At 37.5% G+C, this 25272-nt stretch overlaps 2 long non-coding RNA genes and 1 pseudogene across 3 annotated transcripts in view; 1 reads left to right on the forward strand and 2 right to left on the reverse strand.

Moving 5' to 3' along the window:
• Window positions 1–25272, reverse strand: part of LOC145470193 (uncharacterized) — a 370979-nt gene that overhangs the window by 309459 nt on the left and 36248 nt on the right. The window lies entirely within an intron of this gene.
• LOC145470078 (GFP-like fluorescent chromoprotein cFP484) lies at window positions 2269–5056 on the reverse strand (annotated as a pseudogene).
• LOC145470164 (uncharacterized) lies at window positions 13673–21369 on the forward strand. The gene is made up of 3 exons (XR_014042441.1): window positions 13673–14054; window positions 14325–14377; window positions 18901–21369. It is a non-coding gene; the product is annotated as an uncharacterized LOC145470164 (long non-coding RNA).

Below are 25272 nucleotides of genomic sequence, written 5' to 3' on the forward strand. Positions count from 1 at the left end.
CGGCATGGAGCAGAGGGTCGGGGGCGGGTACGAGGTGCAATTTGAGTAAACAGCGAGATTAGAGTCTGAAATTAGTTGCCGTTAGTGGAGTGAGATATTCTACGCTCCACGGTCAGCCTTCGCCGTGTGCAGTCTGAAAGTTCGTTTTTCTTTTTCTTCGTTATCCACGAATGCTAATACTTCTCAATTCCGTATATTTCTCAAAAGCTATCATTTAATGGCATCATTGAAATTTTCGTTATTTGTCAACACTACATTAAATGAGGAAAGCCTAAAGCCCCTAAGGTGGCGCCACTGCCTTAGTCGGGGGTACATGTTCTACTGCTTTGTTTGTTTGTTGTTGCTGTTGTTGTTATTGTTGTTTTTTTGTTGTTTTTGTTTTTGTTTTTGTTTTTCACCTGCTGTTTTTTAGGGGTCCGTAATAGTGTAACTTTGCTGACATGGAATAAATGGCACGGTGGCCTGTCTGTCTAACGTTACCAATCGAACGGCATTGGCAGAGATTATAATAAATCTTCCAAAATCGTGGCAAAAAAAAAAAAAAAAAATAGCCCCTCTTGCTATATTGTCCAACGTTGCAAATTACACAAACAGGCGCAGGTGGCAGATAGGCTAATTAGCAAAACAAAGAAAGGGTAAATCTTTCAGAATTCCTAAAGAGAGTTAAGCCGCGGTCAAGCAATGCATGATAGTCCATGATGCATGTGGATAGAGGGGGTAAGTTTCTAAGGAAACTATGGTGCTGCGTCGGTGGGGAGTATAACAAGATAATTTATGACAAGATAATGTAAATTGGCCACCGTAAAGAGATTCGAAAGCTGACGTTTCGAGCATTAGCCCTTCGTCGGAGCGTGGGTGCAGTTGATTCTCTCCTAACTATCATCAACTATCATGCGCGTGGACAGGCGGGAAAACTATCATTGAGTATAATGAAGAATTTGAACAAGGACAAAGTAAATGATAGCTGATGATAGCTGATGATAGCTGATGATAGTGCATGATAGCTGGTGGTCAAACTGAAGCACGTGCTACAACTACATGTCTCATCAACTTACATGTCCCGTTTGATCAGGGCTTTACCAGCAAAATTTCGTGACAAAAGCAGAATGGCATAATCTGTAGCTGTGCATGGTGAATACTGGAATTAATTGCATTGTTCTGCAGAGCAATGAAAATTGGATTGCACTTGTTGTAGTGACTCACTTACTATGAAGAAAATATCGCCGAAGTCACTGATGGACTTCATAATCATGACTGATTCTTGCTTTGAAACGTCCACCATTCCCGTTGTACTTAACCGTTTTTGAAAGAAAAAAAAGATAAATAATAATAATAATAATAACAATAATAATAGTAATAACAATAATAATAATAATAATAATAATAATGAAATGATACTAATACCAAAAAACGCCAGAGGAACGGAAAGGAAAACCATTAAATTCATGATTACATTTACAACAGACGTGTGGCCCTTCCACAAACCAATAGTCTATATTAACAATTAAAACTGCACAGAAATTGGATGCGACAGCAAGTTTTACTCTCATTCAAGTTTTAATTATCGACTCGTATAACGGTCTTAAACTGGGTTTAAATGTCTCTCCTTAGTTGTCCTTCACAGCATGCAGTCCCTAGGGCTAATCTCAAGCGAATCGCGAGAAGAATCCTTCGATAAAAAAGATCAAGAACTCCGGGTTTTCGTTAAGGTTTTACTTGGCCTGACTCGGCAGCATAAAATAGTGAGCATCAACATTCTCATACAACTTAACGTTGTTGTAATTCTTTTCATGGCTCAAAATCTCAATGTCGTAATCCATAAAGTGATAGTCTGGCAACTGAACATCCTTCTTCGCTCTGCAATGGAGTTAACAAACACAAATTCAGTGACATTAGGCTGTCTGCACAGGCATATGACTGAATAGGACAATACTCGTACTACTGATCTTTGCCAGTTTCCGAAGCTCACTAATAACCTGACAAAAGAAAATGTTAATTCCTCTTAGAGAGGGTAATGTGCTAGGTAATTAAGTAATGTATGTGCTTTTCTATTTACGGCAAACACATGTAGTGTACGTGCTTTTCTATTTCCGCCGATTTCTCGATCGAGCCAAGTGGTATCACTTTAAAGCTTACTGTCTTATTACTCCATCTCGATGGCTTCTACATCCATCTCAACAAAATTACCATCGAAAAATTTCACCCAAACATCGTGCTTTAATAACATACACACTTGTACTGCTTTTCCGAAAGTGAATAACTGGTCACGTGACTTTTCAATTGAGGATGTTCTAAAATGTTCTATTCTGCTGTACCTTTCTCAGCCTAAACGCTCGTACAAAAATGTTCGCATAAAATTAGCGTAGCTGGCGATTTTTGGGGAAGAGATCGCGAGATAGCGAGCGAGCGAGCGTGTGGCGAAGCCGAGAGGCATTGCGAGCCAACTCGTTTTTATACAGTATAATCCTTATAGATTGCGTGACAAAATTAAATTTGTCACATGTCGCGTCCCGGCGTTTATGTGAGCCCACCAAGAATTGTCTTCTTTTTTGATGAAAATTCCTCGTTTATTCCTTAGTCAGAGTCATCAAAACACTAAAACACACACAAACGCACACAACAAAAACACTTACTTGTAAGTAGTTCTGAAGTCACATCGTTGATGGCCACCTCCTTTAAGCAACAGAGCCATGTTACTGTGAAGGTAAATTAATCAACATGACACGAGCGTGGGACAAAGAAAAATTCTGAGTCCCCGGCAGGAATCGAACCCATGACCTCCCGAACACCGGGCGGGCGCTCTATCCACTGAGCTACGAGAACTCATGGAGAGCAAGGTCATTTAACTGGGTTCATATATGATAGGTGTCCTACATACTGCTAGGATCAACACTATCGAAGTTATCGTGAGTAGTGACAAAGTTAACAAAGATGGTGAATTTTAAGCTCGGTAATGAAATGTGAAGGTAAATTAATCAACATGACACGAGCGTGGGACAAAGAAAAATGTTAACATCACCCTTCAGAACTCCATCACGCACATTTATTTTCTCCGTGGATGGCTCCCATTTCAGCGTATTCTTCTGCATAACTGGACCTTTGGTGGAAAATTTACACCATGTAATTGAATTTGATAGAAAAAGCAGTCGTCTTTGATCATTCTGTTGAAAGAGAGGTAAGACGAACTCAGTGTTGTGGAGGCAAGATACGAGAATTGTTTCGTTTAAGTGCTACTATGATCAAATTTTACCCTTTGTAAATATCTCTGTATCACATAGAATTCCACGAACGATTAAAAATGGCATGTTCTGTGCGCAAATATCAGAATTAGCTCTACAAATAATTCTGCAAATTAAAGGGCCAATTACGTCATGCACTCGACCCAATCGGCACCAATAGATCTATGGATAAACTTCCACAAAAATGTTGTGAGAGATAAAAAAGGGGCACAAATGTGAGTGCTGTGATTGGAACAATTATATCAATCTAAACATGGTGCTACATTTTTCCTTGCGGTTGTCATCAGCTTTCCATCTTACCAACCCTACGTCGCTTGAGGCGGTGCAAATATCCCCGTCTTCATAAGTCATCCTTCATTCCCAGGAGTACCCCGCCGGAAAAGTCTGCTTAAAATAGTCTGGTATTTTGCCTGGGTATTTGGTGAATACTCTGTTGCCGTACTCATGCTGATGTCAAGATGTCGTAACAGAAAGGCAGGGGTCCGCCTTCTTTGACTGTAAGGTCTATAGTCTGTGTGCCCCTAAACGACACACAGGAAATTAAAGGTATAAGCAAACTTTCTTTTCAAATAAGATGAAGACTGTTTTTGTTAAAAACCTCTAAAAAAGAAAACAAAGATTATACTGGAACATTCGCTTATCTTCGCTTTTATCTTTGCACGTTTTTGCGACTTCCATGTCCGCCTATTATTCTTTAGAAGTTATTCCCAGAGGGGAGAATCATTGCGTGACCCTAATCCCAAACGAGACGGTAAGCTCAGTTCATTCTACCCTAGTGTTACACTGGTCGGTGCTTTTACAAAATGTTTAACGGGGTTGAAAGAGCGAAGGAGTTAAGGAGCAAAGAAACGAGTAAGAAGGCGAAAAAGTCTAATACCTACACTGACTCGTAAAGAGGTCTGAGAAACGAAAACGCGACGACTAGGCAGGATCCAAGTTTTAAAAGATTTACGAGAATAGTACCTTGGCAACAAGGCGGAGAATTACGTGATAAAGTAGAAATGTTAAGGTTTATAGCTAGATACGCAGTGTGTTTGTCCTTCAAACTGATAATACCTCAGCAATGAACCGTTTGTCTTCAGGTAAATTTTGCGTGGCTTAAAAATACAGAGGAATTAGCTAAAAAGCTTATGAACTTGCATAAGAAGAAAACAAAAGAAAAATAGCCACTACAGTTCATGTAATTAACGAGAGCTTGGATATGTAAAGTTTAGGTATTGATTGTAACCCAAGCCGAAATAAAAGTTGTTGAAAATTTATGTGTTATGTGCGTTAGTTTTGTCGCCTTTATAATATAACATCAAAGAAGAAAAAGATCATTCTTGGTCTCTGCTGCCATAGACTGGGAAACGTTTGTTCTCAAAACCAAACCTTAACCGTTTCTGATAACACTACATTTGTTAAACTGTTACTTACTCGAAAGGCTTGCATTTTTCTTCTCCTTCAATCACGAACTTGTGCCCGTTTACGGAGCCTTCCATGCGCAGCTTGATCTTCATTTCTGATTTCATCACACTCTGCGGAATCAAATTAAGGTGAATCTGAGATAAGCTACAATGATAATAACAAGTGCAGTAAAGACATCAATAATGTGACAGTATAAAACCTTCGCCTGTGCAGCACCTTACCATGATGGTAAACGTAAAGTGAGATATCAGCCTTACGGCTCTTAGCTAGCTCTTGTTTTTTCACGATCTGCTCTCTTCCAAATCACCTGGGTGAATGGGGCCTCAGCGCGGAGAGTGCTGTTTTAAACCTGAATGTCACACCTAAAATCCATTTGAGCCAACCATAAGCCGAAAGTCCTTTATAAAAAACGTAATACCTTACTGCAAAAATTAATAATACCTTACTGATTAAACCCATTCATTTGTTGGTTGCAATCTTCGGGTAGAGAAAAACGTGACTTTCTGTTTCTTATCTTTTTGGAGTAACTCTACCGCGTTTCTTGCATGACAAAATTTTGCATATTGATGCTTTGATCATTTATTGTCATTAAAGTCAAGTTTGAACATTGTTTTCAAAGTTCCGTTTTTTTCTTATAAAATACCTTTGATCTGTAAAAAGGAATTGAAACTTTAGTGTGATCTCTTAAAAACAGGACTCAAACCTTTGCTATGAAATTCCCTGGAAATGATTCCCAGGTTTCAGCTTATTTAACAACAAAATAATCACCTTTTTTATAGAAACGACACTGATCTATAACTTTTAACCAATTTTTCTCTTATAACTGAGATCCTGTTGCGAATGATTGAATGTTGTTTTCTCCTTGAATAGCGCGTCAAGTCGATGGCTATGTTTTGAACTGAAACCTAAGAAACCGGATAATGGTAGGCCATAATGGTTTTCTAAAGTCACCACAGATTGTCTGCGTGAAGTACAGTCATAAAGTGTTTTTGTTCCTTGCAGCATTTCTTGTTCGCAATTACCTGGAAAAATCCTGAGTTTTTGTTTCTTATCATATTTGGAGCAACTACAACGCGTTTCTTGCAGAGCAAAATTATGCGTGTTGATGTTTTGATCTTTTAGTGCATTTGGACTAATAAAATTTAATTATCTTTTGAACGATACACGAACTACTGTACATAATTTATGAAAACGAAAGTACTCTCAGTTTTAGTCCATGAAGTCATATTGTGTTTTTGCCGGTTGGTTGCGACCTTCGGGGGAAGGAAAAACCTGGAGTTTCCGTTTGTAATCATGTTTACTGTAATTATATCGCTCTCTTCATGGCGAAATTTTTCGTGTTGGTGATTTAATCTTTCACCCTTGATTGATTTTGAGCAGATATCACTTTAGCCCTTTGAACTCATGAGAATTTTTTTGTACAATAAAGGACTTACTCTACTGACTCATGAAATAGGCATACTAATAAGTCCACGCCCATAGAATCATATTGTTTGTGGTTTGTTTTTGTAGCTTGCAACCGTCGACAAACGTTTTTGTTTGCTCTGTATGTCTGGGAAAATCCTGAGATTTTGATTGCACTCTTATTCCAGCCCATGGGTCCCATGGTCTTTTTGTTGGTTGCAATCTTCGGGTAGAGAAAAACGTGACTTTCTGTTTCTTATCTTTTTGGAGTAACTCCACCGCGTTTCTTGCATGACAAAATTTTGCATGTTGATGCTTTGATCATTCATTGCTTTTTTTAATGAGCATTACTTAAGACTTTCCAGTCATGAAAAAATACTTGGTACAGTACACGATTTACTGTACATAACTTAAAGTAATGAGTGCACTATTATTCCAGTCCATGGATCCCACGGTGTTTTTGTCATGTAGTTGCAATCTTCGGGTAGAAATCATTCTGAGTCTCCGTTCCCGATCGTTTGATGTATTTCCAATGCGTTTCTTGCATGATAAAAGTTTTCCCCGTTGATGCTTTGATCTTTAATTTATTGCTGTTTAATAAATACCACTTAACTCTTTCCAGTCATGAAATAATCTTTTATACAGTGTTGTACTGTACAAAATTTATGGTAATGAGTGCTTCGTTGATTCCATTGCATGGAGTCACATGGTGTTTTTGTTGGTTGCAGCCTTCAGGTAAAAATAATAATAATAATAATAATAATAATAATAATAATGAAATGATACTAATACCAAAAAACGCGATGTAGTCACTTGAGATGTAGATCGCGACGTTGCGACAGCTTATTGCTAGTCTTCTTCAGGCGATAAGGTCGACTGATTGCACGGTATCATTTATATCACAAAGGTCGGCTGTGATTGGTGCATTTCGATCCTCCTATTGTTCCATTGTTCCGGCGAGTAGCTGTTCCCTCAGTGGTCCGCTGTTCAGTACCGTTCTCCTGTTGTTGTGTATTTTGATCGTGGGCATCCATGCTTCAGGGATTTCAATTCCACTATTCCCTGTTGATGAATAGCTCCTTGACCCTACGTGTGTACCAGTGAGGATCTCGATCAATAAACTTGACCTCATTCCAGATCAGGAGCCATAATCGGGGACGGAGACCGTAAGCGCGCGCCATTTCTAGTATTGAGGTTGTCACCATGATATGGGACAATAATTCTATTTTTAGAAAAAATTGCGCCATCGCCTGCGGCACACGCGCGTACATGCTGCGAGAATTTGTGCGGATGTCGCGCGGGGGAAATGGCGTCCGAAATTCCCGAAATTTTTCATGTTTTTGGCCCACAACTCAAAGCGTTTACTTCTGTTGGAATTTTGCTTAAGTATTTTCGTCTTAAGCTGCTCCAGTTTGAGTGAAGTAAGACTGTGTCCAATTTAGGTATGTTCCGCTTCAAGCGCTAGCTTAGATATATATCGCTGACCAAGTTGTGTTCCTACGGATGCTTCTTTTACATGAGCTGTACATTACTCCACTTCAAATTTCACATATGTTGAAGATCAACAGCTTTTCCATTACACAGCAAAAACCCAGCTGGATATATTTAGATATAGCAGAGCTTCAGGAATTCATAGTTTCTTAGCTCCTCTTGCGACACGCTTGCGAGGAATTTGCCGGTCTATCGCGACCGAAAAGTAAAACAAAATAATTGCTAGTTTGAGTTTCGCCTGAATTGGAAGCAACGCTTGATGTTTCATCAAGGCCCAATAACTTTACGTCCGTAGGTACTGCTCAGTTGTATTCGTGTAAAATCCAGTAAGTTCTCTGTTGTCGATGAATGAGAGCGCCCGCCGATGCGTGTTTTGTACAGTCAGTAAACATGACAAATTGTACTTGCGCCGCACCTTCGTGTGAAAACGTACATCGAACTCAAACAATAACTCTATAGTTTTTTAATATGTGTAAGATTGATAAATGTTTGAGAACATATTAAAAGTTAAGCTGAAAATATGCGAATAAAGCAGAAATAATCAGCAAAGTTAGGATGACGCTTTCTTTAATCAACTTCGAATAACGATTTCGATTTTGTTGATCGAGTTTAAAATATTAAAACTCCTTGTCTATTTTCATTTTCGCAGTGTAAAACTTCACTATGCTTCTGTTGAAGAAGCACTCATGATGTTAGTAGCCTTTTTTGCGTTCCTGAAATTTGTTGCAGCATCTCAACACAAAAGATAACGAAAGAAATCTTTGTCAAGATCTGTTGACAATTGAAAACACCGACCTGGACTTGAAAGTGCACGAGCTGCACTATGCAAACGAGCTAATTGTAAGCGTCAGACTTTCCTTTCAAAAACTTTTGCAAACTCACCAAACAAGCAGAAACAATAAGAAACATCAAAACAGGTTTTGGTTATGATTAACCATTGTCCAAGAAACTCACAAATTAACTCGATACCATGCAGAGTAGAGAGTTTTCTTGCTATATTCTTAAGTCAGAACAAACGCAAAAGCATACGCGTAAGCTTACAACTAGCGCGAGCAGATCTTCGTTCCCAGCGCGAGATTGAAGTCTTGTTCTCGACCCTGAAAAACCTACCTTTTCCTTTGGCTCAGAGCATAAAACTACATATAAGCGCCCTGGTTCTTAGTCCTTGCCTTATTCCCTGCCATCGCTGTGAAAAACACGCAAAAGAATCTTTTAACTCTCACCATTTGATCATGCAACGTGACGGACATCAACGCGAGAACCCCTGACATGTGCGTGGATCGGCGCGGATGTATGACGTCACGATGGCGCAATTTGTTCTAAAAATAGAAAAATTTTCCCATATCATAGGTGCGCGCGGATCCCAAGACTTACGGCCTCCGTCCCCGATTACGGCTCCTGTTCCAGATAGGATAGTGGCCGGTCTCGTGGGTGTGTTTAGAAACGGCGGAGACCTGGGTACGGGCGAGTCGTATATACCTGTCGTGTTCTTTGATCCTCTCCGGCATAGATCTCCCTGTTTCCCTGATGTAGACTTTGCTGCACTCACAGGGAATTCTGTAGACAACACCATCTTGCTTAGCCGGGTTGACGGTGTCGTTTGGTCGCACTAAGTGTGACCGAAGTGCCGTGTCGGACTTGAAGACGGTGGGAATGCCTTGTTGTTTTAGGCAGCGGCGGACAGACTCCGAAACTCCAGTCGAAACGTCGCGATCTACATCTCAAGTGACTACATCGTGAGACAAACGATAATACACTTTATTTATTAGTGCATCTACCACGATGAATAACAACAACCTTTTCCTCGACAAAAAAAAAGTTTCTATTTCTGATCATTTTGTTAAGATTCCAACTTGTTTCTTGCCTGGTAAAATTTTGCGTGTTGATGCTTTAATCTCGTATTGTTTTTTATGTAATGCCACCTAAGACTTTTTCAGCAATGAAATAATCTTTGGTATAGTACACGAACTACTGTACATAATTTATACTAATCAGTGCATTCTTGATTCCAGTGCATGGAGTTTTTGTTGGCTTCAAACTCCGGGTTTCGAACTCCGTCCCTGATCTTTTTTACATGTAACTCCACCGCGTTTCTTGCATGGCAAAATTTTGCGTGTCGATGCTTTGATCTTTCTTATGGCTTTTTATAACCAATACCACTTACGACTTTCCAGTCATGAAATGATCTTTTGTACTCTACACATAATAATTATAAATACATAATAAATGTTAACGAGTGCGCTTTAAATTCCAGGCCATGGAGTTACATGGTGTTTTTGTTGATTGCAATCTTCGGCGGGGGGAAATAAACTTTATACTAATGAGTACACTCTAAATTCCAGTCCATTGAGTTTTTATTGGCTTCAACCTCCTGGTTTCGAATTCTTTTTCCGATCGTTTCAATGTAATTTCAATGTGTTTCTTGCATGGGAAACTTCCCCTGTTGATGCTTCGATCTTTTATTGCTTTCTAATTAATAACACTTAAGACTTTCCAGTCATGAAATAATCTTGTGCACGGCACGAAATTAACATGACTGAGTATGTGTTAATTTCAGTCCATCACATGGTGTATTGTTGGCTGCAAACATACAAAGACTCCGTTTCTGATTTCTGCAAAAAAAAAGATTTTAGTGGAACTTCTGGTATTGGCCTTTAATTGCTGATGCCTTTGATCGTGAATTGCTGCCCATGTAGTCATATAGGCTTTTTTTGTTTGGTTGCAATGTTTTGGTCAAATTCTTGCATTCGATTATCTAGAAAACAGAAATAAGGAAATAAAGAAACGATTTTATGTTCGTAATCAGTTTTGTAGGTGTGATTCAACCGAGTGCCTGGCCAAATTATCCGTTTTGATGGTTTGATCGCTAATTGGTTTTGAACTCTCATGATATCACTTAAGCGCTTTGAACTATTGCGTGCACTCTTAATTCCAGTCCATGGAGTCACTTGGTGTTTTTGTTGGTTGCAATCTTCGCGTGGAAAAAGCCTGAGTTTCGAATTCCATTTCTGATCACTTTTGGTGTAATTTAATGCGATTCTTGCATGGCAAAATTTAGTGTGTTAATGCTTTGACCTTTTATTGCTTTTTAACTAATACTACTCAAGACTTCCAGTCATGAAATAACTGCTCTTGTACAGTACACGAACCACTGTACACAATTTATGGTATTGAGTGCACTCTTAATTCCAGCCCATGTTGCTATTTCGCCAGTGCGATCCAGGTCTTAGTGATATTGGTATTGCGGCTATTAAAGGGCCACAGACCTTTTGCAGCAAATGACGATTGCAGAGGGAAAAAAATAAAGTCATGCCTTCATATACAATATTTAACATACTTCTTGGTTCCGGGAGCAGAGTAATAGGCCATTTTTTAACACTGGGCAAATGTTATGTGTTCCGTTATGTCCCGGGGTTCGGGGCTCCGGGATTTCAGTTAGCTTCTTTAAGGGTAATGTTTGTGAAAAGAATTGTAATATTTGGTGTCCGACTACACAATCATTAAGCATACAGCTCAAAACAGCATGCCTTCATGACGCGTGGGATAAAAAATGTAAAAATCGTAATAAACAATGTTTTTTGTTGTTTTTTTTTTTCCTTCCTGTTTTTCTGCCACACGATTCGGGACCAAAATAAATTCTGTTAATTAAGGGAGCAAATTGTTAAAAGAATCTGCCTCCTCATCAACAAGTCTGTAAAGGAAGCATTTTCTCTCCACTGGCTTTATAGTAGAAGTGCGCGCCCTTTCTGCGAGTCTTTAAAGGTACTTAGAATTTCTGGTATTTGTAATGACCAAGTATCCCGCAATTTTTTTTTCTTTTAAGACCACCAACAACGAAGTCACAGCGATCGTGGTGTGATATGATCTGGAGTAAAATCTGAGCGAGAGACAAAATTTGATATGGGGGATACAAAATATACCAGCAGTAACCACAAGTCATACGCTTGCATGCAATCTTCGCTCAAACAACTCAGAGAAAAAAGATGTGCCATTGGTTTCCATTAGATGGAAAAGGTAAGAGTAATACAATATTTCGTGGCGACAGAAAAATATGTCGGCTTTTACTATTTGGACGACAGGATTGTAAGTCAAGTCCACGGTAAAGTTAAAATGCTTTGTTAGGACGCCGCGGACTTCTTCGATATAATCTGTTCAGCAAATGTGCGATGGTGGATACAGAACGAATTAAAGCTTCCACGCCAAACAAGCTAGGTCGAGTTGCGCTAATCGACCCTAGAGGAAAGGATTTCTAAATTGTATGATGCTGCCTTCCAGGACAACATATCAGTTCGGTAAGAGTATAACCTACAGGTTTGTACGCATCGTTCAATATTTACTACAGGTATACTAACTAGCTAACAGCAGCCCAGTTCTGTGCTAACTAGAGTTTTAAATTCGATTGAAATACCGCCGCATCTCTGAAAACGACTTTTGTGACCCTACTTTTAATATATGAAACGAACACAATTTAGCTCATTACTGGTAAGAATTAACATAAATTCATAGTTTTATTGGTAGGGGTTAGAATTGTACTAGGTGGAAAGATTATGTCATTTGTCATTTTTTGTAGCATGCAACGGGTGATAAAACATGGTTTATATTTTTATCTCAAATCTGAACACTCTTTATAGTCTGACAATTTAACCCTCGGAGGTACAACGGGGGAGGCGGGGGGGGGTTTAGGGGTGGATGCCACCCTCTATACGTTTTTTTTTTCACCATTTTGAAAAGTCGATATTTTTTTCAACGTTTAGAAAAGTCAATTTTGAAAAGTCTAAGGGGCTGATACTTTCAGTGGCTGTTCTTTCTTCCTCCTTAAAAATTTTGATATGTCAATTGTGTGTCCATCATTTTTGACATTGCTATGGCAACCACAAATTTCATGTAGGTCTAGCCAAAAAACTTTTTCGACATAATTCAGTATTTTTTTTTTTCCAGTTGTCTTCATCAAATTGCGGATATTCACGAATTTCTTCATTTAATAAGCATTCTGGCTTGATTTTGTATTGATCTCCATTACTTCTTGACTTTTCAATTTTAAGAAAACAGCGAAATCTAAGTTATACGGATCCATGATGGGGGTCAAATGACGTCATTTGACGTCATTTGGCATTATAACCGACAAAAAGGTATCATGTTGTAGAGCAAGCTCAGTGATATGTAATCAATGTAAATTTATATCGCTGTGCCTTAACAGAACGAAAACCCAGGTTAGGGTTTCTATCCACCCCCACCCCATCTCCCTTGTACCATCGTGGGGGGTATGAGTTAGCTTGTACGTCGGAGGGTTAATTAACACATGTCTCCTAAACAAAGGATAGTTGAACAAAACTGATGAACATTCCAGACTAGTGTTTGTGTTGTACAAGTGTGTCGAATGTCAGGGGAATCGGTGAGGTACATGAGACTCGTCTGCATGGTCCTCACATTGTCTCTCTCTTAATACGACCAAAAAACACAAATATATATATTTGATTCTAGTACGTGAGGGATTACACGATTTTATAACTAATGTCTTCCGAACAGGACCTATTTGAGCCTTGCGTGATCGAAATTTTTTTTTTTTTTTTTAGCCAAGCAACAGCGACGCCCACTTTTAATATAGATGTGTAGTCAAAACATTTCAAGTTACCGCAGCATATGACTAAATTCCTGTTTAATTAAGATAGGCAATGCCATGTTTAATTAATAAAGGCGACGCCATCAAAAGACTCTTGTGCAGCTTTAAAACCTGAACTCGGGAAGAGATAATAACAGAAAAAAAAGAAGACTTAAAAGAAGTGATTTAAATGGACAATGATACCTTAAAGTGTGTTAAAGTAATAACACGTCCCTTGTTAGCATTGTAGTTGTAAATACTATTAACATACAAAATATAAAATATGACAAGATGATTCAAGAATGACCTTTAAACTCACGATCGCTTTGCATAAAATTACCTCCCTTATCCTTGGTTTGTTATCAATCAAGCATGCCAGTTATTTCTGTACTGAGGAGTTAAATTAGAAAATGTAGATGTCGGTTTTTTTGTTTTTTTTCCTTTCACAAAGGGTCAAAACAAAAGCACACAGTTGAAATCGTTAGAATTCAGACTGACACCACTTATTGTAGGCACGTCAACAAAGCCCCGAAAAATAAAACCGAGACCGTGTCAAACTAGCTATTACGGCATTTCCCTTTGTAGATACAAAAATACCTGCAAGGAGTCAAACAATTGTGCGTGTCTTTTGAGCGTAAAGTTCAAGCAGTTCTTTGGATGGTGAGCTAATTTATGTTGAACCAACTCGAAAGACTTATATAATTTAACGGCCTGTAACAAAAATTACATAACTTATATTGTTTTAATATCTTGAATAATCTTAACTACTGGCATTTCAGGACACTGAAGGACTTAACGACTTAAATGATTTTCACTTGAAACTGTTGGGAGAGCATTTTACTCTTGTCTACGTGTTTGATGGCCAAACGTTAAGCGCGCGTGCTTCGCCGACCAAGAAACGCCGTTACATTAAGGTTTGTAGAGTTTAATTATCATCGTTAGTTGGACTACGACAAAAAGAGAGAGAGAGAGTGGGAGAGAGAAAGAAAGAAAGTAAACTGGAAAACCTAGAAGTACTACAAATGAACATTTCTTAAAGAGTTTTCTTGCTTCTAAAAAAAAAGCGATATTTACTTCTTTTTTTTTTTTCCTTCATGAATCCTCCTCCAACGGAATCCATAACAACAAACAAGATCTCATTCTCTTGCAGCAAATAAGAACTGGGTATTCTTTCTCTACTTTAGGAAATCTAAACTAGCTAGTCTCTCAGGAGTGGAGGCCATCCTGATTTCATTCAGTAAGTGAGGTTTCAGGCTTTAATTTATAAACATTTGGTGCATGTTATAAACCGCGTAGTTTCCATAGGCCAAATATGTCGTGCAACTTTTGAAGCTTATAGACTTCGTGGGTCATGGTCGGAATATTTCAGACATATTTTCTCCGTTGGAAGGTAGCCAAGAGCTATAACTGTACTATTGTTGCAGATAGCTGCTCAGCGACAATTAAATTTCAGAGCGAAACCTGATTTGCGCAACTTTACCTCCCAAACAATGAAATAAATTCCACTTTTGTTGACATCAGAAGTCACGAATTCAATTTTCAAACTTCATTTACATATACCGCAAAATGAATTGAAAAAGCTTTAAAATGCGATAAGACGTTGCAAGATTCATTTCGCGTACAAGCTATTACTGTAAACCAATCTTAATTTCGCTGCGATTTCACATATATAATTAGAATTGAAATCAAGGTAAAAATTAAACGGGAATGTTTACTTTCCTTCGCTATATTCACAATTAGCCTGTCTCTCACTTCAAATAAAGTGCACAGTATGTTTATTTTAGCACATGCCGCTCGGTCTTGATGTTCTTTTGCCTATTGTTGCGAATATATTTGCCCCTCCAGTTTTCTGCTACTCAATTTCAATTTCTTTAGGTCTATTATTTAAGGGCATAAACGTTTACCAGTCAAACTGTAACGCATTGGGTATGAAATTGACGGATTGTGTACGGGCGACCGTGTGAAATAATACAATATGCTAATGACACGTGTTCCAAATGACTGATATTATAAGTGATTTTGGCCCACTTACAAAGAGTCGGCTTAGTTCGAGAACATAATGAGACCGATGAAGTGTTAACCGAAGGGTTCATTCGCTGGCTGTTTGTAGACAAGGAAAGAAATAAGTCATGTATAAGCAATGTGCCAAAACTATTCTGGGAAAATCTGTATTAGCTGACCGATAGGTAAACAATGTAAACTGGAATCAAAATCCACACTAACTTTGACTTAAGCCTTTAGCCGAGTTTGTAACAACTGTGCCGCTTTGTAGTATTAGTACTCAATTACCGTCGGCCGGTCTTCTGAGCAACTCATGCATAAGTGGTTTCGATTTCACTGCGAAGCTATTTTGTTGATAATTATTGCTCGTTCTCTCATTCCCTACTCCAACGGTGTTTCTTTCGGTAGGGTTTGTCGAGTAAAAGTAATCAATATAACAGCCGCAAAATCCATTCAGGGTTCATGGTGAACATTGTTCGGTTAGGGACATCACGTGTCAATTCACTTGCTAGGCAAGAAACCGATGCTGACTAAAAGATGAATAAAGACTGTCTCACCATGATTGTAGAAGTGGTCTGCGCTGAAGCTAGGCTAAAGCGGGTTACTAAAATGCGACAGTTACATAACACTATCCATCGTTATTTTTGGCTCGTTTTCGTCGCTTTCATATGTTTAGTCTAGGCTCAGACCACACGGATTTTTTTTAATCAGTGCACGTGCTAGAATAACAAAAGTTTTTTTGAATTTCTATTCAATCGGTATCGTGGGGGCGGCACCCTAATCATTAATTACACCTGACTGAGCACTAGAGAAACTAACATAATTAAGGCGACCATCTCGATATATGAAGGAAGTCTAAAAAGAAAAGAAAATGAACTTTCTTATCGGATGTTGAGGTCAGCTTTCACCTTAAGCTTAAGTTTTCAAATCCGTTTTCAAAGAGTGAGATGAACCAACTCTAGACCTTAATTTAAGTTCATTGGTTTTCGATGAACCGCCCAAGCAAATGACCTAACTTAATCTATTTTTCAACATTGCGTTAGTACTTTAAGTTCATTGCTGCCTGCTCAGGCAACGACAAGTTTCTTGTCGTTGAGAATTTTAAATTCTTAATTAATCAACGACTGTATGCAAGAAAAAAATATGACTTTATTCTGACCTCTACGATTAAAGCTAGAAAGCGTTTCTGCAATCATGATCACGTAGGGGCTAAACCACCGCCCTAATGTTTCATGAAGGCTATATTTGCTTGGTTTATATATTTCTGAACCAAGTTTGGCAGATGAGCTTTCTTTGTTCTCCAGTTTGTCTCCATTTGGAAGTTGTGACAAAATGTCCGCTTACGACGTCATAATTAATGACGTCACCAAAACGTCCTATAATTTTTGTAAAATCTGATAAAAAGATTATGTCATTAAAAAGGCCTTGACTTGAGGAGTAAAATGCCGGAAACCGTTTTTTGCTATGATGATTATTTTTCGAGATATAGTAAGTTAAATATTTTTTGTTGTCCCCCCCGAAATTTGCTTAACCATACTGTCTTTCTTAAGTCAGTCTCTCTGGTTTTTTTTTTTTTTTTTTTTTTTTTCAGTTTTATTCTAGGAGGGCTAATAATATAGAAAAATAGAAAGCTTCATGTTGTCAAAAATCGTATGGTTTTAGAAATTTGATTTTCGGCTTTGTTAGGATAGTATTAACAGTAAAAAAACGGGTGACGTCACAGGTTATGACGTAACAAAACTAATTTTAACGCAATAATACTAGAGGGATAATTTTTTATTCCGATTTTCTTCTTTATTTTTGCTTTAGTCATCTGGCACATCACATGTGCAACATAGCTGCATTTGCTGGAACAAAATTACGGCTCCAATTTGGGGATTTTTCTCAAGGGGGGACCCCATATTTTGCATAGTTATTTTTTTATATTTAAAAATGCCATATTTCATTTAATTTTTGTGATATGGACAAAATTTTTTTCAGGTTTCAACTCCCCTTGATGTGCTCTTTCGAACACATTGTAAAAAATATGCATATTAAAAACTTCAAAAGTGGCAAAAAGACATGACGTCATCACTGTGACGTCACAACTTTGACATTTACTGACATTTTTCACGTAAATGTAATTGGCAATAGGTCTCCTGCTCATCTGCCAAGTGTGGTGTAGAAAGAGTCAATACTTTTTAAGTAATGTGAAATGTCTAGATAGTAGCAGACATGTAAAGATTTTGAGGAAAACGACCACTTTTTTAAGTTTAAAAAACATGTTTCGACAGAACTTCTGTCATCTTCAGTTGAATGAATGATTACAAAGCAAGTTGAATAATAAGTAGGCAAAAATGCTAATTAAGACAAATAGTAACAACAGAACGTGAAAAGGTGTAAATTAAAAGGATAATTTTAGATTTACATGGTGTAATTGCTGATTGAGGCAAGTTAGTTCTTTTTTAATATGGATAGCCTCCTTTATCTTGAGTTAAAAGCTGGTAGTGGCGTGATCTAAAATATGAAAGCAGTCTATTGAACACAATGAGCGACAACGTTCAGAATTCTGAAGATGTTTGAAGATGTGAGAGGCCCTATCAACGGCTAAGTGCTCACGTACGCGTGTGGAAAAATGTCGGGAGGTTTCGCCGACATAACAGGCATTACAGCCCGCACATGTAAACTTATAAACTACACGTGAACGAAGCCCGCCGGGAATAGGGTCTTTCACACCAAAAAGGTTACCTATCTTAAAGGAAGAAAAAACTAATTTGATGTCTAAATCATTACAATAGCGTTTGATTAAGTGCCGAATCTTCTTCTGAGTGATGACAGAAAAATGGCCTATATACGGCAGCTTAAAGTAAAACGTGGGCGAGGTGGTAAGGGGGTAGCCCTGGGGACAATGATTGCTGTGGGCCCCAGTGATGTAACGGTTAACCACTTTTTCAATTAAATGGGCGATATGAATACATGAATACATGCCTATTACTTCTCACAGGGAAGGATATCCATATCTCTGATACGCCCGAAGTTTGCGAAGATCATATACGCTCTAGCTTAGTCATGGTTGGGATGAAATTTAATGATGAATGAATACCTCTTACTAACTGAGTTCGAGGTCCATACCGTATCAACCATGCAAACGCGAAGCGTGCGGACCATAAGTCGAAAGGGGGTGGAGCTGAGGCGGGAACGAGGATCCATAACTAAAGGTACGGACCGAGAAGACGAGGTTAGTAAGATATTTATTATATCTCTACTGTGTGTCTGATGATTTCGAGATCGATTCCTATTCACCCAGAACGGTTTCAAATTTCTGATGCACGTTAAAAGCAAAACAAGTCAATTTGAAAACATTGTTAAGTCGTCGTTTTGGCGATAAATCACGAAACATTTTGGTAATGAAACAGCTTTGAATTTTAGCTGGCCATACAGTAGAATACGCCAGGCAAAATTGACCAATCACAGCGCACGTAGTAACTTATTATTATTATCACTATTATTATTATTATTATTATTATTATCATTATTAGAGTCACTCCCAGTTCCTCCCCTCCAAAAGAAGAAGGAAATGAACGAAATGAACAAAACGCACAAATCAACGCGAATATTTTGTTTGTGCCTTTAAGGTTAGATAAATAGGTAAATAAATAAACAATTAAATAAATAATTTGATACGGACATAATTCTATAGCAACAATGCTCGCACGATGAAAATTCCCAAAGTGATTATCATGTAAACAATGACAAATTAACGGCTTGTTTTTCTCCCAGGTATGATAAACATTACGTCAGCTTGATGTCTCACATATCCATCTTGGTGATTTGGGAGAGAGCAGATGGAGAGCAACAAAAGCTGTAATTTTTCTTTGCATCTACCATCATAGTAAGTGTTGCACAGGAAAAATGAATTATTTATTATTTATTATTTTGTTTTTATCTTTTTTTGCTTATTCTGAACTGGTAACTCATCACAAATTCGTCCCGTATTCATTACGCAGAGTGTGATAATCGGAAGACGTTTCGCCAGATAAATTATTTGTTAACTACAAAATGTAAATAATATAACAAATTTCACCTCTTTTGTTTGCGGAAAGGCACATGTTTACAAAAGGACCTTTGCTCATCAGCTATTTGAAGGAGAAAAGTTGCCTCTGAATGGTCCATCTTGCACAATGACTGTAATGTTTTCTCTTATGCCAAAGGAGACTCCATCATCTTTAATTGACTATACCGATGGTCCTTTTCGACAGATAAAAACACTGAGTAACAATTTTCAAGGACTGTATTCGCCTTTTTTACCCCTAGTGAAGACCAGATGTGAAAACTGTTTTCCATCCGAAAAAGATCCTTGTTACTCGGTTCTGTCATAGAAAAACCGATAAATCATTTGAAAACTACGGCATAGCAATAACGATGCGGAGAACAACTTCTTCTGAAACGATATACGCCATCGGCAATGCACTGTACAACATTCGAAAGCACTTCGTTAAGTTCTCCACCAGTAAATCGAAGCAGAACAAAAAGAAGTCCACGGAAAAAACAAAACAAAACAAAACAAAACAAAACAAACAGATTTTTGATTTTTTTTTTTTTTTTTAAATAAGATGGAAGATCTTGAAGTGTGTCACTGGCAAGAACAAGAGCACACCTGACCGAAAACTTTTTTAAGGTTCGGTTACAATAACTCTGTGCGCACGCTGACTGCAGTTTCAAAGTACGCCAAATAAAGAAATAAACTTTATCCCAGTATGGCAATTATTCTAGGCAAAAAATAAATAAATTATTGTTATGTAGTCAGAGTTTTATAGTGCATGGCTCTTGAAAGAAAAAGGCGATGAATGAAAACATGGTAATACTTCAAGTTTTGGTGAAAACAGTTTTGCTTTACAATCTGACATAACTTGGCTTGTTCTTAAACAATGCCACTGCATTATAAATGTTATGAAGATATTTCTTGATGGCAGTTACTTCACTTTCCTGTCCAAAGTTTGTAACCTTGTCCTATACAACTTCTACATCATTTCAAGTGTCCATAGCATTCCAGGTAAAAACACCAATCTATTAGGGGTTGAATTTATTGTGGCATTTTACAAATGAACCATCTTTATTGTTCTCTCCGATTCCCCCACAGTTCAAACTCACGCCAGTTTTTTTTTATTACCGTCGCTTTATCCTTCTCAAATCATTTGATCCTACTTGAACACTAATGTGCATAGCAATCTCAATTATCTCTTCAATGAACTCAGATATGATGTGCACTGTTTACCCGGTATCCGTTTTAGTCTTTACTCGAAAGCATGGGTCTTCTTGGTTAAAAAATAACTCAAACTCTGGTTACAAATGTAACTCAAACATGTTAGGGAAATTACTTCATTTTCCCCTTTCATAAAGGTGAAACAATTTTCTTGCTGTCTTCCTGCTTTTTAGTAGGTCTTTCTTCAGCCTTGGTTAAAATTCTTGAACGGATCAACATTGCTGTAATCTCTTTCATGGTTCAAAATCTCAATGTGGTGGTCCACATACTGGCAGTCCATCACGTTTGTGTCTTTCTACGTTCTAAAAAAAGAGAAAATATTACAAATCCATCACTTTCGACTACCGATGATCTTCTTCAACAGATCAGAATGCTTGGCAACAATTTTGATATACTTGCATGTACTGCCTTCGTCTTTTCTTACTCCGAGAAAGATGTGGGAAATGTATCCCATGGCCATCAGAAAAATAATCCTGGTTCTATATACCTTCCAACGAACGATAAATAATTTTAAAATGAAGACATAACGACTAGGATGGGAATAAAAACTGCTTCTGAAACGTGAGAAGTCATCGCCACTGCACACTATCATATACGAATGGACTTAACCAAATTCTCCACCAACCAGAAGAAGGAGAGAAAGAAGACATCCACGGAGTACTCAGACTTTGGGTTTGTTAAAATAATTATTCCAAAGAAGGAAGAGCTTGAGGTGTGTCACTGGACCAAGAGCATACATGGCAGAAAACGTTTCTTCTTCTTCTTCTTCTTCTTCTTTCTTTCTTTCTTTCTTTCTTTTTTCTTTTTTGAGTTGCGTTTCAACACTCTATGCTTCCACTGACTGTAGTTTCTAAGTACGCTAAATAAGGAAATAAACTTAAGCGCACTAAGGCAATTATTCAAAGCAAACAAGTTAAATTTTTAAGGCTAAGGGTATTTAGAACAGAAACAATTGCACAGCCGGTAACAATATAAAGATACTAAATAAAAGCGTACGAAAAACCAGTTGTTTTAATGTAGTCAAAGTTTTATAATGGTCCTTGAGATAAAAAGATGATTAATGAAAACATGGTAACTATTCAAGTTTTGGTGAAATCTGATATAACTTGGCTTCTTTGTAAACAATACCAGTGCATTATAAATATAATGTTACGGCAACAGTCCTTGATGACGGTTACTTCAGTTACCTGTCCAAAATTTTCATGGCTGTTCTATAACTTCGACGTCCTTTCAAGTGTTCATGGCTTTCTAAGTAAAAACATCCCTCCATTGGCGTGTTGAAGGTATTGGGGCATTTTTTTTCAAATGAACACCTTTTATTGTTTTACGCGATATCTCTATAGTTCATATTTAGGCAAATTTATTTTCCGTCGCACCATCTTTCCTAAATTATTTGATCCCACTTTAACATGAATATGCATAACAATCACCTTTATCTTCCCTATGAACTTGGATATGATGTGCACTGTTTATCCGAGATCATTTTATGTCTCACTGTTGTTATTCTGAGATGGTTTTGGTCTTTGCTTGAACCACTTCACACACACATGCCAGACCTATTTTTCGTTTATTTGCCAAGCCACAATCAACATTTTCACCCGCGGAACATTTGTTACATGTTTCATGTGTCGTCTCTGTTGAATTATTTTGTTAAACCTTGGTAAAACTCAAACTGTGGTAGTGATGATTGAGGCTCATTTTATTCACACACAGACGTAAGGGAAATTCGTTCACATCCTCTTGTATAAAGGTAAAACACTTCATTCTTTATTCAGATCTGGTCTTCCTGCTATTTTAGCAGACCCCTCTTCGGCCTTGGTGAAAATTGAAAAATGGAAGCCTCATGCAGATCAACATTGCTGAAAATATTACGATTCTATCTCCTTGGACTACCAGTGGTCTTTTTGACAGATCAGAATGTCGGGGAACAGTTTTGTGTACATGCACTGTCTTCGTTCTTTTTTTGTGAGATCTGGGAACTGAATCCCACCATAGAAAGAACCCTGGTTTTATATATCTTCCAACACGCGATCAACCATTTATAAATACAGATATAGCAACAAGGATGAGAATAACAACTGCTTCTGAGACGTGAAACGACATCGTCAATGCACTGTACCACATTCGAAGGACTTGATCAAAATCTCCACCACCAAGAAGGAGGAGAGCAAGAAGGAATCCACGAAAACACAGATTTTCAGTTTGTTAAATAATCACTTCAAAGAGGCAAGACCTTGAAGTGAGCCACTGACTAGAACAAGAGCTCAAGTGACAGAAAAAGTTCTTTGTTTGTTTGTTTGTTTTTTTTCAGCTGAGTTGCAGCAAATCCATGCGTCCACTGACTGCAGTTTCTAAGTACGCTAAAAGACGAAATAAAATTAAGCGAACTTAGAATATTATTCAAAGTAGATACATAAAACAGTGTCCTTTTAATTTAAAATTTTACACATTTATAAAAAAGCACTATACACAGTAAGGAAAACAATACAATGGAAACAAAATTGCAGAAAAAAAACAACAACATATGCAAAACCAAAAATTGTAACGTATATATATATATGCGTAGTAAGAATTTTACAATGATTCTTGAAACGAAAAGATAGAGAATAATAACATGGCAATACCTCTAGTTTTGATGAAATAAATTTTGCTTTACGATTTAAAACCTGATATAACTGGGCTTGTTCTTGAACAATACATTAAAAATTTGCAAGGCTGCCGCATAACTTCTACATCCCTTCAAGTGTCCATAACATTCTAAGTGAAAACACCATTCTTTTGGGGGTGAAAAATACTGTGACATTTCACAGAAAAATTGTCTAGAATGGATACCGCTATTATTGTTCTGACCGATTTCTCTACAGCTCAAATTTAAGAAAATGTATTGTTTGTTACCATTACTTTATCACGATTCAACTTGAATGCGCATTGCAAGCACGATCGCCCTCACGATGAACCTTATGGAACATGGTACGCATGTGCATTGTTTTTCTGAGATCATTCAGTGTCCTACCGCTGTTATTTTGTCTTGCTGAAGCGCAAATAAGACTTTTAAATTATTATTTCAGTTTATTTGACATGCCAAAATCAAAATTCCCTCCGGGGAATATTTCTGTTCTGTTTTGTTAAAACGTGTGTCTTCTTATATTGAGGTATTTTGTTAGATCTTAATACAACTCAAAATCTAGCACAACCCTGGTATTGGTCTCTGAGGCACATTTTGTTCCCAAGCACACAGCAGCCACTGCTGTCATTCTGACTATATCTTCTCTTCCGTATCCATTTGGAGGACTCCTTATTCTATAGACATTACCACGTTTTTCCTAGTCTTATATACTTGGTCAGTTGTTAACTTATTTATTATGCGAAAATGGTTGCTATTCACCACGTCAACCATACCACTGCTTTCTCTTCAGTATGGTGTTGAGGTCAAAATGCTGTTAGGCTATGTTCATGCATGTACCTTCTATGTAAATATGACAGAAGCACACACTCATTTGCCATTTGCCTGTGCATATCACATACATTATGTGATATTTAGCGCAAAAATCGTAGAATAAATGTATTCAACAACCTGCTCTTTTCAGTGGTGAATAACTGTTGATATGCATTTGTTTTCATTCTTAATATGTTGAAAAAAAAAAAAGGATAAGTGAAAACAAAGAATGTCAAACAAATTTCAAGGGATACAAAAGGCCCCTAGTTCTAAAATAATGCAGGGTTTGAGTATTCCATTTTAAAATTAGTTTCAGTTTTGACGAACCAACCAAAACACAAGTTATCTATGGTTTTTCAATTGAAAGCCTATATTTCTACACAATGCTTATTAAAAATCCTTAAAATAACAGCAAGCTTTATGTGAGGGATATCATCCTCATATAGAGTTTTTCTGAGATCATCTACACCGGCCCACATGCCTATATACAATATTTCAATCTGGTTTTAAGTCGTCTTTTCATAGAGACGTCATACGTCTTTGAGCCAGTACTGTGTGATGAATCAAAATTCTGCGTCAAAATTAAACAATTACACGGTATATTATATCTGTTTACAACTAAGGTTAAAATGTCCAATTAAGCTTATAAAATAATGATAACAAAGTGTCTTAATCCAGAAGTAAATTATGTTAGAAATGTCATCAAAATAAGTTCTTCTAATTTCATCTAAGAAAAAAAAAAATAACAAATTAAGTTTTTCTTTTTCTCCCTGTCTTCTCCTTACGTTTATGATATTTCTTTTCTTAACTTACTTTGCTCCGTGGCATAAAATGGTGGAAAACGCTGATCTAATCCGGGTCGACAATGATTTAGTCATGGTTCAAAATCTCAGTGTGGAGGTCCACATCGTGACAGGCACACAAGATGACATGTTTCTCTTCTCTTTAAAGGAACAAATGTTGTCATATCAGTGAACCTGGACTGGGAACTTACAGGCAACCTCTTGTCTTTCAACAGACAACGTTGCAGTGTTATTCCCTCGCAGTTTTCTATTTACCTTCCATGGTATTTCTTTCTGCTCTTTTGATCAGTCTTCCTCTATCCAGTGTCTTGCTAAACTTTCGTACTATTTAAACTCTGCTCCTGGCTTATGGCCTCTCAAACGCTGCAAAAATGGCTTCTTCAAACAAAATTATCTCTCTTCGCAAGTAAGGTTAAAAATAAATACTTATAATATAGTAGGTACAGGAATGAAAATAACAACAACAACGTTATAAAGGTAAAACACTTCATTGTTTTTGCTTTTGTTGTTGTTGCTGTTTTTGTGTTTTGTCTTCCCGCTTTTTAGAATGTCTTTCTACAGGCTTACTGGACAGCATAGAAAAGTAGAAAATGGCGGTCTCGTTCAGATCAACATTGCTGATATCTCTGTCGTGGTTCAGAATCTCGATG

Source organism: Orbicella franksi, chromosome 15, assembly GCF_964199315.1.
Source record: "Orbicella franksi chromosome 15, jaOrbFran1.1, whole genome shotgun sequence".
In the NCBI taxonomy this organism is placed as follows: Eukaryota; Metazoa; Cnidaria; class Anthozoa; order Scleractinia; family Merulinidae; genus Orbicella; species Orbicella franksi.